The sequence below is a fragment of the Mustela nivalis genome (genome assembly GCF_964662115.1).
Source record: "Mustela nivalis genome assembly, chromosome: 10".
NCBI lineage: Eukaryota > Metazoa > Chordata > Mammalia > Carnivora > Mustelidae > Mustela > Mustela nivalis.
The window spans coordinates 111123348-111132787 of NC_139029.1; the positions used below are offsets into that span (position 1 = coordinate 111123348).

Genomic DNA, 9440 nt, shown 5'->3' on the forward strand with positions numbered 1-9440 from the left:
ATGCTTATTTTAAGAAATTCAAACGATTCAGAAATGTTCAATAAATGTAACAAAAACCAACACCAAGAAATCATTCTACAATTTTTTTTAAAGATTTATTTATTTATTTGACAGACAGAGATCACATGTAGGCAGAGAGGCAGGCAGAGAGAGAGGAAGGGAAGCAGGCTCTCTGCTGAACAGAGAGCCTGATGTGGGGCTCCATCCCAGGACCCTGGGATCATGACCTGAGCGGAAGGCAGAGGCTCCAACCCACTGAGCCACACAGGTGCTCCCATTCTACAATTTTTATAAACCTTCCTGGTAATTCTCCATACAGCCATAATTATTTGTATTTGTATATGTATATGTTTATATATATACTTTAAAACTTTCTGTGTAAATGATAGCTCAGGTCTTTTGGCTCAAGTAGAGAAGTAACATGTTAGAAGTAACATAGCTAGAATAGGAAGCACAGAGTGAAAGGTTTCCAAGGAAGAAAATAAGAATGTAGTGAAGGGGGGTTCCTGGGTGGCTCAGTGGGTTAAAGCCTCTGCCTTCTGCTGAGGTCATAATCCCAGGGTCCTAGGGTCAAGCCCCACATCCGGCTCTCTGCTCAGGAGGAAGCCTGCTTCCTCCACTCTCTTTCTCTGCCTGCCTCTCTGCCTACTTGTGATCTCTGTCAAATAAATAAATAAATTCTTAAAAAAAAAAAAAAAGAGAATGTAGTGAAGGATGTAGAAGATGTAGAAGAATGTAGTGAAGGCCAGCAGCGGCTGGCCTGGGTTTCTGGGAGGATAATGCAGCTATTCTGACAAGTAGGGAGCCTGGAAAAGGAAGGTAAGACTTCAGACTGGTCCACTGTGAGGTTTGACTGGCCAGTGGGGCACTTAAGTGCCTCTACTTCCATGTGGAGGTAGACTAGCAGACTGGATTCTATAATCATGGATATATATATATATTCTAGCGGAAGTCCTGAAATCACCCAGGGAGGAAATCACAGGTGGCAGCCACGGCTGGTTTGCAGAGAGCATCTGAGTGATTCAGGGGTGAAAATGAGAAATAAATTATCTTGTCGGAGATTAAAGAGATTAAGGAGCTATATTCCTGTTACAGGTGGTTAAGAGCAATAACAAAAAGCCACATATTAACGTAAAAAGATGCAGAACGTGTATTCTGTAATTTGGCAATACTCAGAGGCTGGGTAGAGCTAACAAGATTCAGTTATGCCATATAATAGTATTTAGTGAAGGAGAGAAGATGAGAACAAGGATCACTGTTAAAATCGCTGTAAAGAAGATGCTTAATTAATAGGTAAAGGACAATAGCTTGGAGAAACTTGAGAAGAAAAAAACATATCCATTGATTACAAAATTCAATAGTATTAAAACACAAGCCATTATTATTTAGGAAAACAAGCTGGCTACACTTTTCATTCATACATCTTTTATGTTTGCCCCAAATACTTTGAGGAAACAAACTGTTTTACCAATATTTTGTGCTAGAGAAAATTTCTAGGATCATTTCCCCAGTGTTTTTTTGTGTGTGTGTTTATTCCCTTCAAAAAAAGCAAAATTTAACATTTTGGTAAACAAATTACGACAATATATATTCAGATGTAAATACTTTAGTTTCATTTAGAGAAAAACTGCTATGTAGACCAGAGGTTCTTAAACTGGGTATAATCACCTGGAAGGTTTGTTAATACACAGATTGCTAGGTCTTACTCCTTTGAATTTCAGTAAGTCTGGGTGGTTCCAAGATTTTGCATTTCTAACGAGTTCCCAAGTGATCTGAAGTTCCTAGATGAGAGACTACGTTTGAGAATGGCCAGTTTAGACAAAGGACATGATCCCCACTCCCTTATGTTATTCTCTGAGTTCTCTTCAAACTTCTGGTATCTCCTCCTCCAGAGTACCTCAGTGAGGATCAGATATAGTCAATCCTCATTGCCCTTAAAATTTAAAAAAAAACCAAAAACACAATGAAACTTGCCACAAGCCCCACTTCCACAGCCAGTATTTCCCATTTCCCAGCAACCGGGACTTCTGCAGGGTTAGGACTCCTACGGTAATTATTGTCTACATTTCTCATCCTACTGGACCTGTGCAACGTGTGCCATTCTGCCAATTATGTAAATATATATGTATTTTATGTATTTTTCCTCCAACAGGGCAAATCTCTCATCCCTTGGCTTTCTGGCATCTCTATTGCTAAGCCAGGTTTTACACCTAGTTCACCTTCAAGTGTTTGATCTAATGAGAGCAGGCAAGTGTGGAAACCAATCAAAGTAAGAGCGAGCCTATCCGAGGGGAACTGACCTAGTATTTTTTGTCTCAACTACATACATAGACAAATTCATCTGTAAAATTATAACCCAGAAATGCTGAAAAAAAATCTCTGCTTGCAAATGTAGTAACACAAAACTATGATTAGGTTTAAGGATAAGCAATGTGGACCCACCACTCAATCCAAATCAGAACAATTAGAAGTGGTAGTGCTGGGACACCTGGGCAGCTCAGCTGGCTAAGCGGCTGCCTTCGGCTTAGGTCCTAGGATCGAGTTTGTCACTGGGCTCCTTGCTCAGTGAGGAGCTTGCTTTTCTCTCTCCCTCTGCCTGCCACTCTGCCTGCCTGTGCTCTCTCTGTCAAATAAATAAATACAATCTTTAAAAAACAAAAACAGTGGTAGTGCAGAGAATGCCTTACTGTGATCTAGTCTAGATCAATTGGTCTAGAACAATTTGCTTTACTTTTGTCAAAAATTGTGCTTTCTGTATTGATGGGTATATATTCCTAGTTCTCTACAACAGGCCCTAACAGAAAAAGTCAAATACCTGAATTAACTGTTTCCTCCAGACTTGCTACCTTAAGACTATATGGTTTGCTTGGTGTGCTCGCTCTCTCTCTCTCTCTCTCTCTCTCTATATATATATATATATATATTTTTTTTTTTTAACTTATTTGTCAGAGCACAAGCAGGAGAATCAGCAGACAGAGGGAAAAGCAGGCTTCCTGCTGAGCAAGGAGCTGGATTCGGGACTCAATCCCAGAACCCTGGGATCATGACCTGAGCTGAAGGTAGACACCTAACCGACTTAGGGAGCCACCCAGGTGTCCAAGTTGGCTCAGCTTTTTGAGTAGGTTTGAAGCTGCATCTGTATCTTTGCAATGTCTTCACTGAAATCGTCTTCTAGGCCTTTGACTTAAGTTCTTCCTTAGATATAGCATCAAAAAAGAAAAAGAAAAAAAGGTACTCAGCAGACAATATGCCAAACTTGCTCTAAAACTGCACTAATGAGCTCATCTGTTCTAATAACCTAGATTTATCCTGAATGTTGGCTGGTTGATGACTGGACTTCAGTGCTCTTGCACCTTTTGGGTAAGAATACAGATCACAAAGCAAGGCCCGCTATGAAGAGGGCCCTTAAGTCATCTAGTCCCCACCCTCTTGCTGTAGAGCTGGGAAGTGAAACCAAAAATAAATTGGGGCTTAAATCCACCGAACAGCCTAGCCGGCATCTGGGTTGCAAGCCTCCTCAGTTTGCCCAAGCAGATGCAGCTAGAGAACTCGACCTTCACGGAACTCTTTTCACAGACCAGCAATCACAAATGACAGCGTACCGAGAAACAAACGGAAAGGCTGCTTAAATCTGGAACCTAATCTTTAACAGGAGGCGAGCAAATGAAAAGCATTTTTAGTGAACGACTTGGATTCAGGGTGGTTAGCGCTGCAGGAACCATTACTTCCCACTAAGCTTGCCGACTCTAGCCCAACTCCCAAAGCAAAGTTCCCCAAGATCTACCCTAAGCGTCCAGCTCTTCTGAAAACTAGATGGTTGGCCCTAAAAAGGGCCGTTGGCATGGATCCACGCAGAAGGGGAAGTTCAAGCCGTTTAGCCCCCCAAAGCCATAAGGGTGCGCCCCTGTCGCTTGAGAGCATACACCACGTCCATGGCAGTGACCGTCTTGCGCTTGGCGTGCTCAGTATAGGTGACTGCGTCTTGGATGACGTTCTCCAAGAACACCTTCAGCACACTGTCTCCTCGTAGAGGAGGCCGGAGATCCGCTTGACGCCTCCACGCCGGGCAAGGCGCCGAATCGCCGGTTTGGTAATGCCCTGGATGTTGTCCCTCAACACCTTGCGGTGGCGCTTGGCACCGCCTTTGCCCAGGCCCTTACCACCCTTTCCTCCTCCTGACACAGCGACTGCAGCTCGCAAACACAACTTTTGGAAAGGTGAGGGTACCGGTCCCCTTAATATACAAGACTGCCGGACCAGATTGAGAACAGAAGGCGCGTGGAGGGGAAGCGCGCCCCAAATTGTCCCCGCCCACTCGGCTTCGCGTCCTTTCTTCTCTGCGATGTTCCCAGTCCCGCTTCCTCGCTCTCCACGGCTCCCTCGGGCGGGCTCTTGAAACAAGCACCTACCGGCCCTCGTCCCGGGAGAACACAGATCCCAACGCCAGGCTTCCGGCTACCGCAACTGTCTTTCACCTTCGTCTCTCTCCATTTGCGGACTCCCCCGGGCATAAAATGTAGGCTAAGAAAGGTCTTTCTGGTGGGAGAAGACGAAAGGAAGGGCAAGCGGAGTGGAGAGACGGGGAGGAGTACACAGCGCCGGCGCCGGGTCTCATCCCGAGTAAAGGGCCGCGGGGTTCCGAAGCACCGTTGCAGAGAAAAGCCACAAAAGCAGGTCCGACGCTTTGGCAGACCTAGAAGGTCATGGCCAGTGGCGCCGCACCTGTGTGTGTGCGGAGCGTGGGCAGAAAGCGCGGTAATTTCGTAGTCTAGTGTGTTTTGTTGATGGTGGGGGCATGGAATTTCACGTCCCCCGGGAGAAATCAGATCCTAGGCAAGTTGGTTTTACTATATTTGCAAGCCTTCTCGTGGAGGTCAGTGAATCCAACCCACTGTCATCCAAAGCTCAGCCGAAAGAAGCAATATATACAGAAAGGAGACAAGGATGTTCTGTGTCCCCGTTTCTACAGATCCTCTAAAGTCGACCCTTGCTTGCAGCCAGAAATCGGTGGCAGAATTGTGTCCCCATGGATGCCCCACGTGGAGCTAGCAAAGTTTGCTGAATTGGGTGTCTCAAGGGGAAATCTCCTTTTTGAAGATCATTGCCAGAAACTGCCCTATGAAGTTGGTTGAGGTCCTTTAGTGATAGCATGTTTGTTACTTTACCAGGGCCTTCTGTAAGGAGAATCCACCAGAAGATGGTTTCTGAATCAGAAAGAATTACCCCTTTTTTTCTGAGGGATGTGTATTTTAAATCTTACATGCCTTTTTTCCTCTCCTGGCTCTATCTTTTATATGCCAGTGAGTCCCAGTAATATATCTTTATCCAGACTTCTAGGCTCCAGGCATAGAGATCCTCCTGGTTGTTCTTCAGTCGCTTTAAACTAAAAAATCTTAAAATGCTTAAACTTCAAAGCTCCAAGGTGTGTCTCTAATGGGGGCTGAGGGAATCCATTCTCTTCCTTCTTCCCCAGCCATAAACCTTGTTCTCTGCTCATTGAATGGTGCCACCATCATCACTTGCCTAAATCAATGCCCTGGGATTCAAAAATAGGTGTTGATTACAAAAATTAAATGAAAGGAATGTTGATAAAGAACGTACCTTTCAAAAATAGCCTTTTTCTTCCTTCCTTCTCTCCTACCTCTCTGTCCCCTTCCTTCCTCCTTTCCCCCCTTTCCCTCCCTTCTTCCCTCCTCACTTCCTTCCCTTCCTTTCCCTTCCTCCCTCCCTCTCTCCTTCCTTCCTTCCCTTCTTTTTCTTTTTCTTCTTTCTTTTTTCCAGACAGGCTGTATATTCATTGAATTGTGAACATTCTGTCCTAATTTTCCCCATAAACCAGAGATAGTGTTCTACTAACATCTGTGGCCTGAACTTAAGAACAACAACAAAAGACCCCAAGTAATTTACCTTTCTCATGGAAAATTTTCTGAGTGGCTTTTAGGTGGAAAGGGGTAGGTCAGAGAGCCCCTCCTTTATCTGTTGTTTCTCTAGTAACTTCAGCTCAAAATAATTAATCCACCAGAGTGGCATATTTGGGGATGGTACCTTCTGAACCCTGCCAACTAAAATCTGCTGTAGAGACAGGAAAATCTTACCTTTACCTGCTTAGGTTTTTTCTGTTGGGCCTGATCATTAAATTGTCATAAGATGGATTAACGGGAGAAAAGCATAGAAATCTATTTACTGAGTTTTCTTTGACACTGGAGCCCTCGTAAGTAAATGAAGACCCAGAGAAGCAGTTAGAGTTGACTGCTTATAGACTGAATCGGACAGAAGAGTGAATCATGAAAATGTCACAAGATAGAAGGGTTTTGGCTAGGGCAGTTCATGGTGGAAAAATCGCTAGGAAGATAAGGGTCAGTTTAACAAAGGTTTCTTTGTGCAGACTTCTCTTGGCACCAACTCCCCATCCTCGGTGAAAAGAATGCTGTCTTCCTACTTGTATAGGGAAGACATCTTCCATGTGGGTGTTTCGTCTCCTGTTTTTAGGAAAGAAACAGAGGTCAGAGCATACTTCTTGCACCTGCTGGTTTTCATGTACCTTTAGCTCAAAATAATTCATGTGCCAAATGGCATAATTTAGGGGTGGTATATTCTGTCACTGATGGGGTTTGTGACATGCATATTAAATATTTAAAGGGGAAGAAATCTTGAGAAAGGGATATAAGCAGGAAGGTCATTGTCAACTTCCCTCCAAAGCCTTCTCCCTTGAAACAGGTCATAAAACCTTCTTGTGGCTTCTCTGTAGGAGTAGAGGGACAGATGAGGAAAGGAGCATCTTTGGTTCTAAAGACAAAGGGACCCACAGAAGAAATCTAACAAACAGGATTTGTTACCTTCTCTGGCTTATTAGATTTACTTCATACTCTGTACCCTACCGCATTTCTTTGGAGTGCCTACACTACACCACAGAGAGCACAAAAGTACTCCGGTCAAACTGTTTCTTTGGATCTTCATTTCTTTAGGAAGGTTCCCACATCACATAAAACTTGTATTAAATACCTGTGTGTTCTCTTCCGCTGTTGGTTCTGTCTTTGTTGGTTTAATTTTCAGTCCCCAGCTGGGTACCCGAAGAGACTGAGGAAAACTTTCCTTCCCTACGCCACCCCTCACTGCACAGGACAAGGACTGATGTTAAGGCAAAAGGGGGAAGTTTTCATCCAATGAGCAAGGTGTTGAGGGTATGACTTTATCTCAGAATGGAGTTAAGGAAAGAAGGTCAAAAGCCCCTGGCTTCTGAGTTTGGTCCAGGGTTAAGGGCTACCTAAGATTAAAGGAAGTCTTGTCATTCATGTGTGGAATTTAAGAAACAAAACAAATGAACAAAGGAAAAAGAGCGAGACAAACCAAAAATAGACCCTTAAGAGAAGAAACTGATGTATACCAGAAAGTGGGGGTGGGGGCAGTTAAACAAGTGATTTAAAAATTAAAATTAAAAAGATGAAATCCAATCAGGCACATGGCTGGCCCAAACCACAAACCAAAGATTCAGTCTCATCTTGAGGGTGCTTGAAGCCCTGGGGTGTCTGCAATCAAAGACTGAACACAAATTCAATCAAAGACTGAACACAAATAATTTAGTCCATTATTTTTATATTAAGAACAAACACATGCACATACAACACATTATCCTTTTCTTTTACCTGTTAATTTCCCTGGGCAAATGTTAAATTTCATTCATATGCTCTTCCCCCCATTCAGCACTAAATAATGAAACTTCAGGGCTCAATCTGGAAACTGCAGATTCTTATTATTCCTGGCAATAGAAATTTCAGAGATATTAGTAGGAGAAAAATACTCCCTTTTCCCCACAGCAGCAGCAAATCAGAGGTTCTTCTGCATTGTCAAATTTACTTTTTTTTTTTTTCAAGATTTTATTTATCAGAGAGAGAGAGAGAGAGTGTGCACAAGCAGGCAGAGGCGCAGAGAGAAGTGGGCTCCAGGCTGAGCAAGGAGCCCGATGGGGACTCACCCCAGGACTCTGGAATCCTGACCCTAGCCAAAGGCAGCGGCCCAATTGACTGAGCCACCCAGGCATCCCAAATTTACTTCTGATAGAGTACTGTATTGAGAACACTCACAGGAATCATTCCCTTGTCCAATGTGGAGACCAGGGGAAATCAAACAATTATGGATCTGAATTCTGTTGTTAAAGGTGACTTCTAAGTGTTGGGGAGCAAGAATTTCCTGTCTCCTTCAAGGTCCTTCTACCTAGACTAAGAATCAAACTGACATGAGACAGATTAACAGAAAATCACATTTAATTCTGTGTGTACAAGGAATCTACACAGACATGGAAATTCCAAAGGCAGGTAAGATGAACTAAGGAGAAGGAGTAGGGGCCTGGGACTTCAAAAGGAAGGAATGTGATTCATAGGAAGATGAAAAAGAGTCCATGTTTGCTAAACACATGTGTGCTGGGCCACTCAGAAACAATGGGACACAAAGGACTTTGATCAAACAGGCCTTGCTAGGTTCCTCCCTGTTGACCAGACCTAGTTCATGGTGTAAGGTAGTTATCCACGGTGACAGATGTCTTTCTGGAGCAGGTCCTCTATCTCAATTCTTTTTAGGTAGGTGTAGGAGAGGTAAAAAGCTTTTCTTCAATCTACTGGGTTTTGATTGCTTTTTTATTTTATATATATATATATATATATATATATATATATATATATATAATAAATTTATATAATTTTATGGATTTTATTTACCTATTTGTCAGAGAGAGAGCAAGAGAGCCAGCACAAGCAGGGAGAACAGCAGGCAGAGGCAGAAGCAGGCTCTCTGCTGAGCAAGGAGCCCGATGTGGAACTAGATTCCAGGACCCTGGGATCACGACCTGAGCCAAAGGCAGATGTATAAGCGACTGAGCCACCTGGGTGCCCCTTTTGATTGCTTTTTAAACTTGAAATAATCCTCACGCTTGACCTTTACATCTGTAAATAACAACTTGTTCTATTCTGAAGATAGAAGAAGACTCTTAGAATTTTCTTATTCTCTATTTTATAGAGGTAAAATACATCCCATGACTGCGGGATTTTGTATAAATGTACATTGTAGGGGAGCAAAACTTTGCTCCCCCAGAAAGTGTTTCTTTGGCACATAGATTATTTTAGGCTGATTATTTTTAGGAAACAGAAGACTAAAAAAAATTTTTTTTGCCTTCCTCTTAACAGCTTAAAAGAACTCAGAGGAGCTGCTCTAGGAAGGGAACTATGTATGACCCTAGAAAATTACTGTACAGTATGCCCTAGGTGTGGTAGACAGGGAGGAACCCAGCAAAGTCTGTTTACTGAAATTCTTTTCTATACCTCATTGTTTCCCAATGGCCCAGCAAACATTTGTTCACCAAACATTAACTCATGTTATCGTCTTCTAATGGTCTTTCTTCCCTTTGCAGTCCCAGACCTTGACTGATCCCTTTCTTAGCCATGGATAGC

General features: G+C 43.1%; 1 pseudogene across 1 annotated transcript; it reads right to left on the reverse strand.

The window, feature by feature from the left end:
• Positions 1 to 1590: 1590 nt before the first annotated feature.
• LOC309843257 (histone H4 pseudogene) lies at positions 1591 to 6562 on the reverse strand (annotated as a pseudogene). Its single transcript has 2 exons — positions 6542 to 6562; positions 1591 to 4455 (listed from the first exon to the last, which is right to left on the reverse strand). The product of its transcript is annotated as a histone H4 pseudogene (transcript).
• Between the last annotated feature and the right edge of the window lie 2878 nt (positions 6563 to 9440).